The 18,951-nt window shown below is 37.7% G+C and overlaps 1 long non-coding RNA gene across 1 annotated transcript in view; it reads left to right on the top strand.

Annotated features, from left to right (window-relative positions):
- Positions 1-18,951, top strand: part of LOC130165972 (uncharacterized) — a 166,376-nt gene that overhangs the window by 2,334 nt on the left and 145,091 nt on the right. The gene's annotated exons all lie outside the window — the stretch shown is intronic.

Genomic DNA, 18,951 nt, shown 5'->3' with positions numbered 1-18,951 from the left:
TTAGGGAGAATATGCTTTTTTAAAACTTGGAATACCAGCAACAAGGGATTATTACAATATGGCACAAATACACAGTGCTGTGTTAATTGGTCCTCTGTGTAAAGTGTGCATTAGACTCAATTGTTTCTGAAAAATAAATAATATTAATCGGTTAACGAAAATATGGAGATAAAATGGTGAAGTAGTTACTGAGGTAGGTAACACACCCAAATATAGATGTGACGTGATAAGAGTGGCGTTTAGAGAAGTCATGTAAACTCAGTAGTGTCTCCAAGGTGTTTAAGGTGTACAGTTGACTAAGATGGTGCATTTTAAAACAAATTTGTTTGGCTGCTTTCACTTTCACATTTGTATATATTTATTTACAGTATTTCCTGATGTGCTCTTATACAGTGTAGACCTACAGTAGATATCTGTTAGCTTTTTACAAGTGTCCTGTTTGTCCGATGGACCTATGATAGTCAAGATTTTATTGATAAAGACACAAGTGTCATTGATGTCATCATCTGAAACCCAGCCTAGCCAGGGTCATCATACTGCAGACCTGTTGCAGGCCTGGCACACATTTGAGTGTTGTTTCACTGGCTTGGATAGATTTTGCCATTTTTGCAGCAGCTTCTTTTAGCTGTTTTTCTTTTTCTTTTTTTATATTTCTTGTCCAGATACAGTCACAGTGCAAGCTCTTAGTAATGTTTAATGTATGTGAACTTGTCCTCAGTGCTATACTTCCATAATCAAACAAAGCTTTGTTAAGTCACTGATTGTTCTTAATTTTACTTTTGAAATGCTGGATGTCAAAGCATTATATCTTGCTTTACCCTGTTTGATCTGTTTGAAAAGTATAAAAATGTTGGACATGAACATTTTGGTTTGTATGGTGGATGTTCATGAAAAGGGTGTGTTTAAAATGTGCAACTTTCTCCCATGAGTGTTGACCAACTATTCATATCTCAGTTGATTAGACACAGGGGCATGGGGCTCCTCTTGGTTGTGAGTAACCATGTGCAAACTCCCAAACAGAGCTAATGAAGGAGATGAGGGCTGGTGTTAAAGTTGTTTCAGAGCCTCAGAGGACCTGTTCGAGATGCCAGATCTCTTGAGTATCAAGGGATGAGCATCTGTCACTTTCGCCCCATCACCATCTGGAGGATAAACTGGGAGTCAGATAGAGTTGCAATATCTTACTTTTATTGTTCAACAAAGGATCACAGACCTCTTGTGTGTGCCAGCTCATTGCTAGACACAACTTTTGTGTACATACTAAACTTTTACTTTCCAACACAAGGGGGAAGGCAACATTATGACCTAACCTAATCTGACCAGAGCACAGAGGTTTGTCTGTGCCCAGTTGAGATGTGGTATCTTGCCTCTGGCAGTGGAAATGGGACGCTTCCGTTCAATTCCAGAGAAGAATAGAAAGTGTTGCATGTGTGATCTGGGAGCGGTTGAAAGTGAGATGCACTTTTTGTTCTATTGTCCATTATATCACAATTTTGGCTTATTCATAAAATGTCCAATGAATGTAAACTTCAGTCACTGTTTTCACCTGGCTCAATTTGTTTTAGATGCTTACCAATAGTGTATGAGGGGGCTTCATGTTTGAATTGTTGAAGGCACAGTTCCTTCCTCAGATTTGTCTAAGTCTTGTTTCTTTATAGCTGTAATGTCCAAAGAACAGGATTGTGTTTATATGTAGCTTGACATTGAGTGACATGCATGTAGGTGTATTATATTTGTTCTTTCACTCTCTTTGTGTTATTGCTCTTGCTTGTTATGTTTATAGTGTCTTGTAAGCCTGTGCAGGCTGGGCATCTTTTGGTATATGACACTTTGAAATAACACTACCTACCTACCTTTGGCATGGATCCCTGCCTGAACATCGCCAGGACAATTTTAGTGGAAATAAAAAGCTGTCCAATGCATATCAGATGCTGATCTTTGCTTATGCACTGTTAGTTTTGATTCATACATCTCTAAAATGTTACGGCTCAAATAAAATACATGACCCATCTGAGGCCTTTCCCTGCAGAGCTTGAGGATGGGGACCTTTGTTCCACAGTCTCAGCTTCGGCTTTTTTTGTGGAGGTGACTTGGTGCTTTTTTGCATTTTTCCACTGAAGTGTTTTTCTTTTTAAATCAACATTTATTCCTAGAAACTACCCACTACAATCGTATCTGATTGTCTCTGAGCAGTTCCAGGAATTGGGCTGAAGGGCATCTCCATGCTGGTGGCAAGGAAGTGAATAGCTCAACTCTTTCACTTCTTTCAGATTTATTCTGCCAGTCATGGGATCAAACCATGTGCCCTCTAGTTCAGCCACCAAAATGCACTTATTACTTTCTCACCACTGCACATTTTGAAATGGCTAAACTTAGCCATTGTAAATGTTTCCATACGCCTATAATTTCTCATCATGTGTTATCTATTTAGTATTTCTACATTTGTAACTGAATGGAAGTGACTTTCACTGCCTTGTTTGTTGTTTCTTTGCATCTCATAAAGCATTTAACATAAAAAATACTATGATGTGACACTGAGTACAATCAGGGCGTTCCTCATCATGGTTTAATTTGCAAAGACACAAATTTTAAACCCCTGAGCAATTTATGGCTGAGTACATTGCAGTTCTAAAATCAGGTGCAAGTTCATCAGTACATTAGAGCCCACAATCTGCCTCTCTTTGTGATGCTATGCCACCATGTGGCTAAGTATGTGTGGTGTGCAAGTATATGAGGAATTCTTAATGGTTGGGAAATAGAGATGGCTAATGCTAAATGTCTCAGAGGCAGATATCTTGTGAAATTTTTTTCAAAATCTTAAATGTTTTGATTCTGTAGTTTCCAGTTTTTATACAGAACAATACTAATCCAATCAAGGTGATAACTTGTGCACCTATTAATTAACTATTAATACACACTAACATTTTCAATATCAGGATTCTTCAAAATGTGTCCTGACATTCTCACTTTGCATCACTGAGTTATTACATCTTTTTCTTTGTGTGTCTGTTCTTATCTGCACTGACCTTAACTTACCACAAGTTGTAACCTGGAGAACTGGATTTATAGGGCTTCTAAAACCTGTTGTTTGTGCCCGAGTGTGTTTTTCATTAGATGATGTATCAGTAAGTCATAGTGGAGAAGCAGTCAACAGTCTTGAATATGTTCTTTGAATTTCCTGCCTGGAATCTTCTTTTAGTGCAACTAATCGACATATATGTTAATAGGATAAAACCACAATATTCTTACATGTTTTGCCATAGTTTGAGTGGAATTGGGTTGGTTCAGTGAGAAGAATAATATTTTGTGTTGTCAGAAATATATACAAAACAAATTTTAAAAAATTATAAAGTTAAAGTGTTGAAGTTTCCTCATGACATGCTTGTCTATGGTAGTACTGTTCTCTTCACTGTGCTTCTGCTTTGTTGTGGAATACTAGTTTATCTGTCCATACAATCCATCAATGAAATGTTATGCCGAATTAAAGTGCTCATTCTGTCAGTGTATCCATCTATGCTAATGTGGTCTTGACATTTGCCAAATACGCACCAATAAGTATTCCCAGGTCCAAAAACACATTCTGCCGGCTTGAAGAGCCTATTCAATAATACAACATTTTCATATTATATTCATAATGCACTACCGCGAACACTGCAGCCAAGTCTGCTGGGTTTAATTTAATGTAATTTCAGGGTCTAATTTGGCTTCCTACATGTCAGTGGTAATGAAACTTTTGTATGTGATCTAGATACCCTCCAGTTGGATTTTCCCAGAGACTTTCAAGATTTCAAGATGAACTTTGTGCATAACATTAAATTCAAAGAGAACGATAACCCCATGGCTTTTAATTGTGCAATGGAAAAATGAGAATTTTAATATCAAAGAGGAGAATGGAATATAGGTTTTCCAAGATCTTTCAAGATTTATAATAGCCTACAACTATTATTTCTCTATCCTTTCTAGTCTCTACTTTTCCAATGTAAATGTTAATCTGATAAATTATATATCCTATGACCTATATGATCGTCAGCCTAAGTGCAGGTCAAAAGCAAAAAGTCTTTCAAAGTAGAGGGAAAAGAACTAAGTTTTCCAAAGCCAAGACTCCACCAACTTCATAAAAACTTTGCTCCTGCTTGATTCATAGAAAGTACTTAATGCTTCTATCTAAAAGTGTAATGCCTTTTCAGATACTCAAGATGGCAGCAAAGAGCCATACAACTTTACTACTCAATTCATCAGTTTTGTATTAATGAAATGTATTAAAAACTGTTTGCTGTTTTATATTCTTCTGTGCCAATTTATAAAGTGCATTAATGCAGAGGCCTTTCCTTTCCGGTTGTAAATCCGTCTAATCAAACAAATTATTCCAATAAAAGAAAATTGATGGAATAGCTGTAAGTGTAGTGGTAACCAAATGAATTTGTGTATGAGATGAGGATAGGCGATGATATGTTGGGGTCCATCATGAACATACTGAACAATAACCAATGGAATTATGTTGTTTCATCCAAATTATTGGTCAGTGAATATATCTATATGTTCATGTGCATTGCAATAAAAACACCCATGCTTATCTGTAATGCGATTGTCAGTATTGTTAGCCACTCTACCATTTATTTTTTTTATTTTTTTTTTATTAATAATTTTAGTCATTTAGGCATCTAAATCAGAATAATGCCAAGAAGTCAATTCAGTGTCCTTTTTAATATTGAATTGATGCATTATGGCAGTGCTGTTGATTATTGGAAAACATAAAATCTATGAATGCCATAATACTTATAATACTTTGCCGTTCAGCGTAATTCAGGCTTCTTGACACCCTGGTTACCAAATACAAGCAATCACGGTCCTTTTGGTCATTTTCAAAACTTCAGTCATCACTGGGGCATGTTTAGTTTGTGGCTTCGATATTTCTAAAGACAACATTAAACAGACTTTGCAAGGCATGTGTTGTGCTCTGTCAAACATTTAGCTGCTTGCACACTCTGTTTCTGCCTCTCGTTTTCTCTGAAGGCTGTCTTTGTCGGCGCAGGAATGCCCTGTGTGTACTATGAAATGTAAAGCAGGCCTTCTGTTCACATATGCACGCAGCTGCTGATGATCTGTTTAATTGTAAATGACAGAGGGATTTATAAAATACTATGTTTGATAAAGATGCCAATCTGATATTCTCTTAAAGGAAGCACACACAACATGCAGTCCTAATTGTTAGACTTCTCATTAGGGCAGCGTCATGGGACCTTACTGGATAATGAAATAGCTCCATGGTATTCATCTTGTCTTGTGTGTCTTCTGATCATACATGCATATATAGAAGCTTCAGACATAATTTTACAGCACTAACTTTGCTCATAGCTCGTATTAATGTATTATATTTATACCAAAATCTCAGTTTGGTTAGAACATTTGGCACATATTTCTCAATCAAGATTAAGGAAACAGAAAAAACAGACCTTCAAAAAGCTGAATGATAATCATGATACCTGAGAAGTTTAACACATGTAGTTTTTAAATAGTTCTAGACCTCCAATCAGTCTGGAACTGACAGGAAAAAAGGGGGAATCAATTTGCAGTATTGTTGTAGGCATGATCCAACAATATAAATCTGTAAAATCTGTTCCTCTTGGCCTACTACAACATAACCTTGTATTCAAAACTTGGTTTTACCAATGCTAATGCTGTACATGTAAACCAACCTTTTGCAATTAAGTGCCTGCTATGTGGCTATATGTGCTGTAACCTGATGAACACTTTGCACAGAGACTTTTCTCTGTTCCAACTATTGTACAGTTAGGACACCATCACACATCCCCACCTTTGCCCTTATATCACACAGCACACACCCCAGATAGATGCTCATATGCTGCTCATATTGTCTCCCAGCCACACTTTTAACTTCAAAGCCCTGCCGACCCTTGTGTCTCAGGAGGAATGGAGGCACCATAGCAGCCAGCCTGCGCTGCTTTGCCATGGTTAACTATGACCGCAGGCAGGAGCACCTCCCCATGTCTCCTGATACCAGAGCAGGAGTGGTGGAGGGGGGTGTTAGTGTCCTGTACCGCCACAGCTTACTACCTTGTGCCTTGCCAACATACAACCTGTCCCTGCGAAACAGAGGTGCATTATGCACCCCGTTACAAGGCTACACTTGTTAAGAACAGTGTATGTATAATGAAAAGTGTAGGTAACCTATGTATGAAGGTGTGTATGACTTGGTTCAGTATGGATTTCTTTGGGTTGAATTGCATAATTTTTGTAGGGAACATCATGCACATAGTCTAAAATAGATGAAAATAAGAATTTGCTCCAAGATTTTTATATTATGTCGATATGTGAGATGCGTTTTTAGGCACATTCATGCTTTGCCTAGGTCTGGATTGTGTCCTCCCTGTTCAAATGGTGGTGTTCAGCTCAAAGGAACAATGTGGTGGATTTACTTTATTATGAACAAAGCCTTTGTCTGAGGTGCTCACATACTGAACGGGGGTCCAGAGTCCAGGAGCAGCTTTGAACTATCAGGTCAAAGACATCACAGAACTGACGCGCTGTTTCGCATTCATCTTGTACCTCACACAGGAGGCCCGTCACATTTGTCCTTTTGATTGTCCTCCATTTCTTTAAAGGTCTGGCTGGAACCATAGGTCATCTGGAGGCTTTTATGTCGAGAAAAACAAACGTTGTGTTCTTATTCTTGCTCCTCACTTCAGGGGAAGAACTGCACAGGGGCTAAGGCGTCCACTTGTTAGCATCGCTCCCTGCTGCAGTAAAGAACAACAATTGAAATTGTACTACAAATCAAAACAACAGATTACATTTTTCAAACAAATAATTTAAATTGAAAGAAAGGAAAGGCTTAGCACATATCAATAGAAAGGTGGGCATAGAAATGAAACCCACTGCCATGAAATATGCAAAGAAAGCCCACCACAGAGAATAGCTGAAAACACAGGTTCTTTTGATGTTAAGTCCTTTGGTTGTGCATGTCTTCATTCAACTAGCCTGTGGATGTTTTAACCTTCTGTAAAACTTGCTCCAGCACTGCACTCTCCCTCTCTACATCAGAGTAATGTGGATCTGCAGTTCTGCCCATGATTTTTATTTCATGAATGCTCTGTTTCTCCTTGGCAAGGTTTACGAGGGCCCACCATAGCATTTCACTATCCTGCTATGACTGTGGACACCAACATTCTGTCGTGAGTGCAGTTTGGCTGATAATATCTTATGTGTTTTTGCTGGTTCTTCTTCTGTGCAAAATGTTTTGAAGGTAGTTGGTTGTATTTTGTTGACTTCACTGCCTTTATTGCTAATAAAAAACAATTTGGACTAGTATAATATATAAATAATATAATTTAAAGGTGTCACAGTTGAAAAGAAAGGACTTTCTTTCTACATTTTTCTGTTTCTCTTTTGCACACACACTGCCTCACACACACACACACACACACACACACACACACACCCACTCTCTCTTTCAAACAAACAAAATAATACAAATGGGACTAATAATCAATCATCCGTGGAACAGGTATCCTTTGACTCCAGGCTATTATTGCTTGGGTGAGTCTATGTGTGTTGTGAAGTATTGACTGTTTCAGTTTTGACAATCCATTCTCAGATGAGAGGAAGCATGTCAGCGCACCGAGCCTCACAAAGGGCAGATGAAACACAATGCTGCACACGCTAGAGCAGATAATTACAGAAAAATATAATCTCCACTCAAACTATGTTTCCCCCCTCATTTTTCTTGTGATATGTAGAAGTCTCCTGTTGGAACTGAAAGGACCAGGCAGGGTCCCAGCAGTGAGTGAGACACTGCTGGTCTTACAGGCTTTAGATGCTCCTGAGTAAAAGCTCAGGATTAGTTAGTATTCACTGGACATAACAAGGCCTTTGATGTAGCCAGTATTCTCTTTACACACCAGGAGCATCAACATTTAATGAGACCTGATATCAGCCTTTTTAGGAGCTGTGAATATTTCAGGTAAAAGCAAATTGTATTCACCAATACCAACAGACCATGAGGTGGTCAGAGGTTCATTGTCACCTGTGTGTTCTAAGTGATATAGTGGAGCTATGCCTTTTGTGTAATGGGATATGTTCATTAAAACAAGCCCATTTCACTCTCTCTTAATCAGCACCACATATGTCATGGGAGGATACTGCCTGGAGCTAAAAACTAGTGCATAATTTATAACTCCAGGTCAGGCTGTGCAATGAGTGCATATTATCTCAACAAAGATGCATTACTCTCCCATCATTCCATATTTACAATTATGTCTTGATGCGCAGCTCATTTAGCACACAATAATGCAATAATACTCTAGACGAGATTTCAACATGTAAAAATTTTAATATTGGTTATTAGTCTATCAGTGCACATTTAAATAAGATCTCCATACAGGCACCTTTCTTTTCTCGAAGTCCTCAGCATCTGTCTAACACAATTAACATGTGTGTCTGTGTGAGAGAGAGACAGAGAGAGTGTGAGAGTGTGCAAGAAAGTGTCACAGTGAGCTGTGACACTGCAGGTGTTTAAACTGTGGTGATGTAATTGGTCACAAGGGGAATAGAAACAAGAGCTTCACAGTCCTTGATTTGATCCCTTGGTTATTGATTTCTCAGTCTGCTTCTAACAGAAATAATTGCCACATGTAATGTATTATTCAATTACAAGACACTGCTCTCAAGTTTGGGTTTGATGGTCCTTTTTGAATCACTGAGACCTATAGATAATTCAACACTGTCAGCCCATTAAGCAGCGCGAATATTAAAAGGTATGCGTTAATCCTGCCTATTTATTAGCAACCGTGACATTCACCAGTGCTCAAAGTTTCCCATTTTCAGCCTTTGTATAGTTGAAAGAAGTGGGCTTAACTTTGGTTCAGGTCAGGTATTTTCTGTTATTGTGACTCTTCAATGTGGTTTACAGGCAGTCAAGCTATTTGAACTGTTCTTTGAAGCCAAATGAAAATAATGGAAACCACACTATTGTGTGTGTCATGAAGGGAGAGTATGACAATATTTGATTTCTGGGATACATGATTTGTAACCCAGTTGAGGCAGGCAAACTTACAGGACAATGTAACAGCAAGAAATACTTTTAAACCTCAATTTATAGGAAGTTAATTGTTAATAAAACTGACTTTTTACATTTTTGATGGACACATTCTTTGATATTCTGACACTCTGGCAACACATTTACAGTATAACAAGAAGACTTCTTTTTCTGCTTACCTTATTTTTTGACTTCTTTTTTTGTTGTGAGGGACAGATCAAAATTGATGCAGCAAAGGTTGAAATATCCAGACTTTTAGGCTGTTTCACACTGGACCCTACTTCCCATAATGCAATGTTTGTGAGCAATCCTCGTTAGTGTTTTTTGTTCAACCTCTGTAGAAAATGCTTACATCTTTCGGACTTAACACTACCATTGTGTTCACTTTATTCAGACTTGATAGCTCTGGTGTAGTTCATGAAGGTGGCCATTGAAATCATATGATTTTCTTTAGGTATGTGTGTACCTGTTTGTACACATAACAGCCACAGTTTGTCAAGAAAGTTCTGATTTTGGAAGGTTAATATATACTGAGATATTCATGTGACGTTATTTGTGAGGTTGCCTTAATTTGATAATAACTGGGACTTGGTATTTGTTGCAAGAGCAGTGGTGTTTTTTTGTAACCATTCAACAACCAACCAACATTAATGCAAATAGTGATGCTTTCCTCATAGTGTGAAAATACCCCAAGACTGATTTATCTAGACAGATGAATGCTTACCTACTATTATAAACTGTCTCATGACTTAATAGGTGAATGCAGTATTGACTACTTTCTATTCTGTTTATAAAATAATGCTTAGTGCAGTTCAGTTCATTCAGCTCTGAAGAAAGATCAGCACTAGTGTTGAAATCTCTATCTTGCCATTGATGTGCAGCACTGTGTGACACAGTTTTAATGATCAGCCATCCAGCACTTGTTTACAGCTTGGCTTCCCAGTCATGTTCTGTTAATACCCACTCCTGTTAATATTTATCGTCAGTCTTAATTGGTTTGATGTCACTACACTGGTGCTGCTGTCGGCTTGCTTGTTGAACTGGCCTTGGTGTTGTTTCAAAGTCTTTATTATCGTGACAGTCAAGTCCTGTTCATTAAAGTTTCACTTTCCATTTTCATCAGTATGAAACTTATTCTGTAAATGCAAGGCAGCTGTGGTAGAGTCAAACCCTGCAAGCGATCACAGGGGAGGTGCATAGTCTGTATAAATTATCAGGAATATGAACTCGATCGAAGATGTTAATTGCACCAATGGTTAGTTATGTGGGGAATTGCCATGCATTTCATGCAGCGATAATAAAAATGAATTTTTGAACAAAGGGATCTTAAAATAATATCTAATCTACAGAGAATACCCACATCAAACGAATAATTCAAAGCTTTGAAATTTATCTTTGTGGTCCGAAATGTTAAGCACTAGCCCTGTGAATATTGTACTCAGTTCAAGTTTGTCAAAGGAAAAAAACAAAACCAGAGTTAATTAACAGTTATTACAGGCCTTTTCAACTTTAATTTGACTTTCAAATATTAGCTCTTACATATAAACTATGCTTCTGGCATCTGCAAATTAGCTTAGTGTATCTCCTCTAATTAGGCCTCATTGAGCCCACGGTAACCCACACACAATAATATTAATAATTCAGCAGCATAAGATGTGTTTAAGAGTAGTCATTAGATTGCATTTTATTTGCATTGTATTATTTTATACACAACACCTTTACAGTTTAGTAAAACCATAATCTAAGGTCAGAACAAAATTAAATGATGAGGTGATCATGAATATTAAAATAGTATTTTAATAGCTTTCATTGGGGTTTCAAGAAATTCTCATGTAACGAGTCTTCTAAAGCCCAGTTCATTTTAGGTCAGACCTATATTACCCAAGCCCTATATTTTATGTGTTTACATTAGATGGGGCTTGATCACTGTCTTTAGTGGATCATTTCAATATGTGATGTTTTTTTGTGGTCTTTCACATCACAACAGAATATTACAGTATAAAAAGATTCAGTTCTCACTAGTTAGTTGATACACCTAATTCCTGTCAGCTGTCCAGTAAATAATCTTACATAAAGGCACCACCTTGTCTTTGGTATGTCTTTGGTTTAAAAAAAAAAAGAAAAAGAAAAAAAAAAAGTGTGGTTTTGTAAAACCTGCCCCTCAGCCCTCACACTTCTCTCTCCTCCACCCACTTGCCCTCCTATCTCCATCCTCCTGCCATCTCTCTCTGTCAACAGTGATTTTGCCTCTTGCCACTGATCAAACGCACCTGCCAAGCCCTGCTAACATTCCCGAGCATGTTCGCTAATTACCCACAAAGCCTTGCAGATTTATACTACTAATAGGGGATATGCCTCAAATCGGGGGCAGGGTTGTACTCCATTACAATGGTATTTATTTACTCATTTGGGGGAGAATCTCAAGGGATAATGTGAATTACAAATGTTTTAAGGCAGATAAACTTCTTATTTTTACATGATTATTTCACCATTCTGAATTAGTGTCCCCCTTTGTATTCTTCATTTTTCAAATGTAAACAAGGATGGTAATCATCTCTTCATTTACATCTGAGTTAAAATACTACAAAGGTGTGGCATTATCATCGGTGAGATCAACAACAAAGCTTAGCACTGATGATAATCCTCTTGTTTCAATGTAATTACACAAAGGAGCCTTTTAACAGTGCAGTTATAGGGGAAATATTAGATTAATTGCTAAGCAAATCACCAATTACTTTTATGTTTAAACCACTACAATGGATACCACTGAATTTTTTTTTTTTATAAATAGAATTACTGGAAAAGCATGATTGAACACATTTCAATTGATTGAAGGCTCTAACATGATATTAAAAAAAAAAATTGCTGTACTTCATATACGTCATATTATATTTCTAAACAGAAAGAAATATATTATTTGAAGATTTTAAAGCCCCACGTAAAGAATGTGAATATTGTTGACTTCGGCAGCCCCTGAATTCTTTAATGGTAATACTGTATTAGCGTTATATAGCATTGAGTGTGCTTGTGTGACAACATTTTTTAATTCACCTGTAACATTGGTTTGGGCACACCTTAACAAGGGCTTACTAGCTTTATCATACACCATGGTGTACCAGCCACCATTGCCTAACAGGGACATTAAAGTACACATTTGTCTTTTTGTTGTGTGTTGATGTTTGCATTACTCAGTATCATTCTGGATTCAATTTGCATTGAAAAGAAATGCCTTTGTCATCATTTCATCCAGAATTGAGTCAGAAAAGTTGCTACAATTTTAATAATCAATTAGTTTGTTTAAAAACATAGTTGTTATGAATGCTTACCTCAGTACATAAGATTTATGTTTAAGTGTCCTACAGTTTTGAACTTCTTTCAACATGGAAACTGATTCTCTTATGGGGTAGCTAAATTGCAGTTGCAGTCTCCCTCTACTATACATTGTGCATTGTGCACCATGCACTGGGATGGTGAGCTTGCTCAAGGCAGGCAGATTCAGATAAACTCAACCACCCGTAAGGGGCATACTGAAGATAAAAACAAGTGTCCTGCTTCTCTAAAAACATCCAGAAAAAAATTGCTCCCCAGCGATCCAGTGAACGCTTTCTGAAAAATTCAGTGGATTTTATAGTGTGCCAGTCACCTGAACCTGCAGGAGAGGGAGGAGATATAAAGATTCACAGTGAAGTTTTGCTCATGAGAAGCCTGTTAGTATTCAGTGAATGCCTGCTGCTGAGTGGCGGCATATGTTGCCAAATTTACAATGTGTGTCGAGCCATAAGTGCATTGAAGTGTGTGTGTGTGTGTATGTGTGTGCGTGCGTGTGTGTACACGGTATATGCACATACAATTTAAATAATTTCCACATAACTTAAAGTAAGTTAAATCACAGAGGTCATTGCATTTGAAGGGCTTCTTCCTATTTGTATTGAAAGGGTTGAGGTCATTTGAACTGTTATTTTATATGTAAAAATTCCTGCACATTTATTTATCTTGTGTAAAAGGTCCAACTCAGCCCTGAGTCTGGCAGTGAACCAGCTACTGAGGGCTTCATCTGGGCCGAGTTGGTTGGTGTAAGCATCAAATATCATTTTTGTCAGGAGAAAGCAATCACTAGGGAGAGTGTTTACTGCCTATCCATTTAAAAGAGAAACAAGTTTACTTTAAGTCTGCTGCTTTCTGCATGGTTAGTTCCCCAATGCTGCTCTAATGGAAGCCAACCCACTCTGCCAGATCTCAGCAGCGGTAACAGCAGCATGGCGTGGAGAGAGGAAGAACGTGTTGTGGACAACGTGCTTGAATACTCCTCAAAACAAACAAGCCTGTCTTTCAGCTGAGCAAATACTTGGGCACCATACCATCGTTAGAGGAGGGGGGAAGGGAGGTAGGAGGGCTACAGGATAACCCCACTTTTAAGTCAGTGTCTATTCTTACACTGTATGAGACATGTTATATACATAGATACATGCACAGTTCAGCTCTATTAAGCAATGCACTAAAATTATTAATGGATATTTTGAATGACCTCGTATTTCAGTAAAACCAGTTTTGACTCATTCACATCTGAAATCAAAATTAGAATAACAATATCTGGTGACAATTTTAATTTGTCACATGTGAAACAGTCAGTAAGTTCATGCTGTGTGTAATGGTTCCACTCATGGGTCAAAACATGCAGAATGAGGTCAACTTGGAGTTCAGTTATTCTTAACATATTTTTAAATCTGAAATGTTACCATACTTTTTATGAATTCAACATCCATCCATCCATTCATGTGGAATTTGCTCTATTTTATCAGGCAAAGTCCTGAGAAATTGCCTATGATGATAATATACTGATATGGCTTTTACACACTTTCATTTTTGTTGAACTTATTGGCTGAAAAATTTGATGACAGAATCACAACGAAGAAAAATGTATTCACGTTTTTACAGACAGTTCTTTTGTAATGATTATGTATGGGAACCCTTCTTTTTTGGGCAGCTTGGCATCATGTGACCTGCAGTTCTGACTGTGGCCACTATAACAAAATTGCCTCATTGCCCAGTGCTGCTCCCAGATGCTTTGCCCCAAATGTCTCTGCATTGGCGCTGTGGTCTAAAATGCCATCCTAGTGTAGATGGAGGGTTAAAATGTGGGGAACAAAAAGTGGCATAACCTCATACAGCAGAATTTAGAATCCTTTAGCTAGGCAATAGATGAAGACAATTTTTTTTATTTTAACTTGTTGGACCATTGCACTATTGAAATGTGTTGAATTTATATTTATGTAATTTATACAAAATTTAGATTTCAATTTCGCATATGGCCTCCTGTTGAGAACTTGCAAAGTTTTCACCTTGCTGTGTTTGAAAAGGGAATTCTTTATTAGGATTTACCTAACAATTGCACCTACCTGTTGTTTAAACAATCAGAGTGTTTGCAACTGCTACCTTATTATGTTGGAAAACATTTAAAATAATTTAGATAAGATAAGAATAAGAATGATAAGAATAAGATGAAGAAGCCACAACAACACAAGAGAAAAAACATAATTGGTATATTTTCTTTTTAAATATCTTCATCCCTAAAATAGATTGATGTCCCTTATAGATTGGCTTAGAACAGACAAAATAGTTGAAGAATTAATTGCAAAATTGACTAAAAGAGGCAGTTCCATAGACAAAAAATACACATGGGCACCTACCTGTAAATCACACACACACACGCATACAGCCAGAAAAACAGATTTTTTTTCTCAAAGGATGTTGTCAGTAGGAGAATAAGCAATGGAGACGCCACACGTCTGTAACCTGCCAGGACTGATCCCCCCAGCCTGTCTTCAAAAGCAAATGAAGAGTCTTAATAAAGGCTGCCATAACATGAGATCTTTTTAAGTGAGACACCCTCCTTCCTTTACCAGTCAACCCCCTGGTGAGCAAAAAACCTCTCTTCACCAATCTCATTTCCACCAATCAATAGTCTTCTGAAGATAACCATGCAAAGCCACAGCTCTGCTCCCCTTTCTTCTCCTCATTGCAAATTAGAAACAAACATCAGGCTCTTATTTATGCCAGACTCATTAGATGCTGGTCTAAACAATATTCCAGAATAATTCTTGATTTGGCTGCAAAGTTGTTGAACTTAGCAATTAACATTTTCATGGCATTTTCTTTCTTCTGTGATCAGTAGTTGTTCAGGTTATTACATCTGGGGTGTCAAAAGAAGGATCTTGTTTTTCTTGTTACACGGCCAGATTTCAGTCATTTAACAGTTTATTAATCATTGGAATGAGTTACTTATTTTGTATTTTGAACAAAAGTCTACTAAAGGCATAATGTGGTACATGCAGAATATATTATTTGTTTGAGTTTTATGCCCTTTTATAAGCTGTAACGTATTTTGTGACTAGTGCAAGTATTGGACTTAGACTGTATCAGAGAAGACCAGATGGTGGAGCCAAAAACCCAGAAGAAGTCTGATTTGTAATTTATTCCGACCCTCAAGTTTCTTGGATGGCTCTGTAGTTTGTAGTGTCTCTTTGTGTGTGTAGGTATGTGTGATTGCATGTGTGTATAAAAGCATGTGTGCATGTGTGTTTACCCTAGTTTAAAAACACTCACTCGAGAAACAGAGAACAGGGCTCATTTTCTAACCAACCCCATCGGCTGCTTCTGGGCTATGGATGAATAATGGCTGAATTCAACTGTGCTGAAACAGAAACACATTCCACACACTCTGCAAAGCTAATAGCCAGAGCAAAACAACCACATTTCAACATTTACAATTAAGAGAGCTCAGTGATTGAATATCCGGGTGACTGGTAAGTCACGCCTTGGAGTGAGATAAAATGCTGCTCCTGGATATTGCTGAATGCTTCACAAAACCCTAACTATGTTTTAGATGTGCCTCAACAACACTGGGAAATGAGTCAATTTGCCAGGGAAGCAACATTTTGTTTGCGACGAGAGAGCAAAGGGAATATAGGCATTGACATGTGTAGAAAGAACATTTCTATGATGGCAACACACTTTTCAAAATTCAGATTCAACCAATACATTGCAGATACAAATTTGGTGAGCACAGTCTTTTTCAGATTTACTGGCATCATTACAAAGAATAAGACATATTAGAGGAGATAGTCCTTTATAGTTTTGAAATGCATATTGTTATAATCAAATAAAAATAATTATACTTATTTAGGTATGTCAGCTTTTGGCAGCATCTGGACAACAGTTATTGCACATACCTTTTAGTTGGTGCATTTTCTTTTTTTTTTGTCATTTTCCACTTCATTCTTTTCCATTACAGTGGGCCCCAATGAGGTTAAACACAGTTTTCCAGATTGCTCATATTAAGTCTGGAACAGTTTGGTCTACATGGCAGACATGAACATTTTTTAAATATTGAGGGGCTGTGGGAGCAAAACCTCATAAACTCACCTCCCTCTATTGGACATAAAATAAATGAAAATTTTCACTGAGAGGTCAAATGAGCTTCCTCTGTCCTAACCCTAAGAATTTGTTAGCATATACTATAAATAAGTCTAATTAATGAAAACTCTTGATGACAATTCAAAGGGCTGGAACAAGAGTATCATATCTGCAGGGTTCATATTCCTAGAGTCAATCAAAGTGGTATTTGATTGAGTGGAACCTAAGTGGGAATTATACCACAACAATCTTTTGTATAATTTAGAATCTCACACTGTGTAAACTATTTAATTTGCAAGATGATTCAAAATTAAAACCCAAACATGATTGGATCTGACATTTGGCAGTCCATCACAGATAACGCCCCCACATCAACTACAAGACATGAAGAAAATCTGTCCTTTGGTCTAAAACTTGAAGCACGGTGTTCATGAAAGTCACTTTTAAACAAATTGATTCTGTTAAATTCTTTTGGAATAAACAGTCCCATTACAGGTAAATTTGTTATCTCTTGTATGAGTATATTAAAAAAGGCTCAGGAGGATATTCAGGTCAAGCATACGAAGTATCACAAACAATCAACTTGTTGAAGAATGTTGAGAGAAACATCTGTGGATTCATTCACCCATGGCCTCTCAGATTGCTCTGGCCATCACAAGCCCTAATGGCTTTACCTGGTGGCCCTTCATTCACAGGACTGACATCTCATGTAGTTAGATTTGGCAGGTGTTCATTCCGCAGAGGATCGGTAGCTGACTTCTCCATTTTATCAGTCCCTGGTTAGAGAGCTGGCCAGAAAATAATTCTGCAGCAATTACCATATGTTGTGATTGTGGTTTTGGAGCAACACTACAACATCTGTGTTATACTGGCATCTGGGGCACCCTGAAAGAAACTTCCCCAGTCTACATTCCTTCCCTGCATCTACTGAACAGGTGCTGTCTGCAACACTGCTCTCCTACAGAGGGGCTTTGGGCAGACCACACGGTTCCTCCCTGTTAAAGCTTTTATATACACACAGCTTGTTTGTAAAAAAAAAAAAAAAGAGTAATTACTGACTTGCAGAGTGTAAGAGCAAACAGCACAGTCATCTCTTTGTGGTCAAAGGTTTTCAGTGAAATGATAGCAGGTCACACTTTTGTTATTACTGAAGAACAATCAGGCTATTCCTTAAAATATTTTCTTTATTAATCTTGAGTATGTGATATTTATGTATAACATAACACTTTCTTTAATGCTCATAACAAAAGGTTCAGTCATTTCCATCCACAATTCTGGATTTATCAGGGCAAGTGGATATGATAATAATTCAGTTTATCCTTAAGTTTGAGGACGTAGGCCTTTCTTACCCTCCTTGCACAGATTTGTGTAGCATGTTTGCTGTTAATGCACGCTTTCAAGAACACACACAGTCACACCTACACCAGTGAAGGCCACAATAAATGATGGCAAATTGGCAAATGAAAAACAGCCCGTTGATAAATGAAGCCTACATAGGGGGATTCCCTGGCTTAAACAATCAATTATCTCTATAAACTTGTAACATCTATCAACATTTGTCACAAACCATACAGCAGAGCAGGTGGTAAGTTAACACACCGTCCACCAGGGACCGAGGAGAGCAGCCAGCAGGCTCCCAGTCAGAGTGGTGTGTGTTCCTGTGTTAAGTGATGTCTCCCACTGCAGGGCTGTGCTGGTCTGTCATACAACCACTCAGACCCTCAATGTACATGTCATTATAGTGCAGCAGGATGGCAACTGTCAAGCAACCTGGCTATCTATCCCAGACCAGCTCAATGCTGTACCTGTTTGGAAATGCACACTTTGATTTTCTCACCAAATCAAAGGCTTCGCTCTGCTGTTCTCTTCGTCCACACCCTCCCTCAACTTGAACCAACAATGAATATAAAGGAAGTTATTGTGGCCAATACAGTAAATCAAAAACTTTACAAGGCAGGACCTGTACATGGACCTCTTTCATATTTCACTGTTAGTCTCTGATTTATTATATATGACACGTACACATGAGGGGGCATTTAAGTCAATCATTCCAGCAGTGTCACCTAACTAATTCATCAGAGCCCTCCACATATAAATGTATGTCAATGACAGTCATTGGGAAGCGAAATAAAATGTACTCATTATGTACTATTTTAATATCTAAGTAAGCAAATATAAAATGGAAAAAGCTGTAGCTGATTCTGATGATGAAATCAAAGTTTTCCAGAAATATTGTATGTACTGCCTATCCATTCCCAAAGGTTCCTCAGCATTTCCCTCTTGTTTTCTAACTGTGAATGGATCATTCATTGTAGATTCTGAGACACGCAAGATAATGCAGGATGTGCACAAAGCAGAGACAAAAAATGAAATAAGCCAGAAAGTATGAAATGAAACACTGCCAAGATGACAATCTGTTTTCAAGAAGTGTATAATTAGGAGACCAACACATTTTAACATCAATAGAACAGCACTTGGCTCTT

The sequence above is a fragment of the Seriola aureovittata genome, chromosome 1, assembly GCF_021018895.1.
Source record: "Seriola aureovittata isolate HTS-2021-v1 ecotype China chromosome 1, ASM2101889v1, whole genome shotgun sequence".
NCBI classification, from domain to species: domain Eukaryota; kingdom Metazoa; phylum Chordata; class Actinopteri; order Carangiformes; family Carangidae; genus Seriola; species Seriola aureovittata.
Note: the sequence above shows the minus strand (reverse complement) of the source record. Positions and strands in the feature narration are given on the sequence as shown.